The sequence below is a fragment of the Oryx dammah genome, unplaced genomic scaffold, assembly GCF_014754425.2.
Source record: "Oryx dammah isolate SB20612 unplaced genomic scaffold, SCBI_Odam_1.1 HiC_scaffold_11050, whole genome shotgun sequence".
NCBI lineage: Eukaryota > Metazoa > Chordata > Mammalia > Artiodactyla > Bovidae > Oryx > Oryx dammah.
Window position 1 is genome coordinate 7,741,708 of NW_024080444.1, and position 2,969 is coordinate 7,744,676.

General features: G+C 42.4%; 1 pseudogene; it reads right to left on the reverse strand.

Annotated features, from left to right (window-relative positions):
* Positions 1 to 232: 232 nt before the first annotated feature.
* Positions 233 to 1,236, reverse strand: LOC120860192 (annotated as a pseudogene).
* Positions 1,237 to 2,969: the final 1,733 nt, after the last annotated feature.

Here is a 2,969-nt window from a genome sequence, read left to right on the forward strand (position 1 = left end):
CCACCTCCCTCCCCATCCCACCCCTCTAGGTTGTTACAGAGCCCCAGTTTGAGTTCCCTGCGTCATACAGCAAATTCCCACTGGCTATTTAATTTACATGTGGTAATGTAAGTTTCCATGTTTTAAAGTTCAAGGCAGCCGTGTTCTTGCCTCGAGGGACTTTGCTCCTGGCAAGAACCTTTTTAAGGCTCAGCAGTTTATTTTATTTACTTATTTTAAGATAAGGAAGGCTTTATTTTCTCATTTCACCAATAATGCTGGTCAGGTTGGCTGCTTTTTGGTGATTAGTCAAAGAGACTGAATCCCATATCCTCCTCGGACTCCTCCGACTCCTCCGACTCTTCCTTTGTTTCAACCTTGCCTGGGGCTACACAAATGCAAATAGATCAGCCAAGAAGGCCTTGACCTTTTCAGCAAGTGGGAAGGTGTAATCAGTCTCCACAGACAAAGCCAGGACCCACTTGTACCCATTGATGGTAGAAAGGGGTACAGATGCAACAGTCGGGTAACCAGTCTGCAGGCATAGGCTGGGAACATTGCGGACACCCTCCAGGAAGCGGGAATGCAGAGTTTCCTCTGTGATGTCAAGCACTGCAGGGTTGTAGATGCTACCATTGTCAAACACCTGCTGGATGACCAGCCCGAAGGAGAAGGGGGAGATATTCAGCATGTTCAGCAGCGTGGCTTCGCTGGAGCCCACCTTGTCTCCGGTCTTAATCAGCTGCACTTCGCTCAGGATTTCAACGGTGCCCCTGGAGATCTTAGTGGTGATGCCTAAAGCCTGGAAGAAGGAGGTCTAGTCGGGCCCCAGACCAGTGTTCTGGGCCGGCACAGTGACTGCACACGGCGCTATGGCCCCAGCACGGGTGACAGCTGGCACCTTGCTGGCCAGCAGCATGTCCCTGATCTCAGGGAGGTCCTCCTTGGTGAACACGAAGCCCACGTTCCCCCGGATGTGAGGCAACAGTTTCTCCAATGCTGCGTTGTTCTCCGGATGCCCTCGGATGGCCTTGCGCATCATCCTGTCCTTGCCCATCAGCACCACAGCCTTCCCACAGAGGGACATAGGGTTCTGCTGCCTCTGCTTGGAGCCCGTGTTGTCTGCTCCCACAGTGAAGCATTTTGGATAATCATCCAGAAGTTGGATGATCTTAAGGAAGTAGTTGGACTTCCAGGTCACCCTGTCTTCCCCGGGCATCATGGCAGTGTGTCGGGGATCGCCATGCAGGGTTAAAAGATGGTGTCACTCACACGAGGACGCCTGGCAAGAGCGGGGCTCAGCAGTTTAAAGACTAAAGTCGTCGACCCACCTTCCTGGAATCTTAGGTACAGAGGTCATTGAAACAGAGGTTTGGGCTAGCTCTCTGAAGCATGGAGTCAAAGAGAACACTGCAGACCAACAGAGAAAGTTTGGGCCAGACAAGCAGGGTGTTAGTTTTTCCAACTAAAGACCTTTAAAAGCAAACTGAACTATTTTCTAGAAATAGTCTACCTTCTGCCCAAAGCAATAGCTTTCACTGTAAACGTGTATGTCTCATTACTCACATGTATAACACTTTTAAATGTTAATTTAGCAAAATATTTTGAGCACATATTTCATAAGCCAAGGATTGTTCTAGGTACAGGGTTTATAGTCAGGAGCAAAATGAACAAAGTCTATGCCCTCATGGCTATTTTTCTTCTCATGGTAGACAACTGGCTTACATTTTACCATCATGTTTCCCCTATTACAAACCTGTAACTTGGTGGTGGTTTACAATGTTTTTTAGTATTCGTGCCAGACTAATTCCCTTCAGACTAATTATTCTGCCTTCTCTTTATAAACCTATCAGTGCTAGGAGACAGTGTGGTTCAACCACTCCGTTTACATGACCACTTGCAGGACAGGAGAGAGAGTTGTCTCATGTTACATACCTTCTCTTTGTTAGAATCACGTTGTGAGTTTTCAGAGACAGTGAGATCACTGTCAGGTTGGATCATCATTTTATTGAAAATAGATAGTAATCCTTTGGATATACAAAGGTATTTTCATTATCCTTACCTCTCTTCAGGTGAGTTTATAAGTAGGCGTTAAAAACAGTATTTTCTGGTCAGCTTAAAAGGCAAATGGCTTTTAAGAAAAATGATTGATATAGATGAAGTCAGCAATACTGAGATCAAAATTTAAACAAAATCATCATTGTAATCAAAGCAAATACAGTTTTATTCTCCTTGAAAACCTAAAAGCAAATTAATGCTCCAATGGCACTGAACTATAGAGGTTCATTGTTTTTCTCCCATATCTGTTTGCATACAGCAAGATCTCGTCTATATTTGACTTGAGCTCTGTTTATTTATTGTGCTTAGTGCACTTGTTAGTTACCTACTTGAATTTTCTTCTTTATGGAGCTAGGAAAGCTTATTTATATCATGGAAGCATCAGAAAGAGATCTTTGTCAGAGTTTTACAACCAGTTTCTAAGTAATGAATACTGTAGAGTAGATATAAAACAGCAATAAATCAGAAATATTCTAACAGCCATGGAAAGTGGAGATATTATATTGTTGAGAATATTTGGTAGCTATGGTGTCTACAGATAGGGGAATTCAAATTTAGGACCTGTATACATGAACAAAGAGTGAATGGAGTAAGAGTGTGCAGGGTTTTATAAGACTGTTATAAAAAGAAGTGAATTATTTTCAAATGTTTGTATGCCTCTTCCATTGAGATTTATCCAACAAGAAACATGTGCTGATATTTCTCCTAAATCACTTCTAAGACTTCCAGATGTTCATCATGAATGTTATTGAAACCAACTCCAAATCCTCGTCATCTTTGGGATTCTATCCTTTCACTATTGAAAGTTATATAAACTGACAGATAATTCAGAAATGAAAAAGAATCTTCCATTTGGCCATCCTTACATGGTAAAAATATATCTACTACAAATAATTCAATTTATTATAAATAAAACTGCAATACTTTGTTAG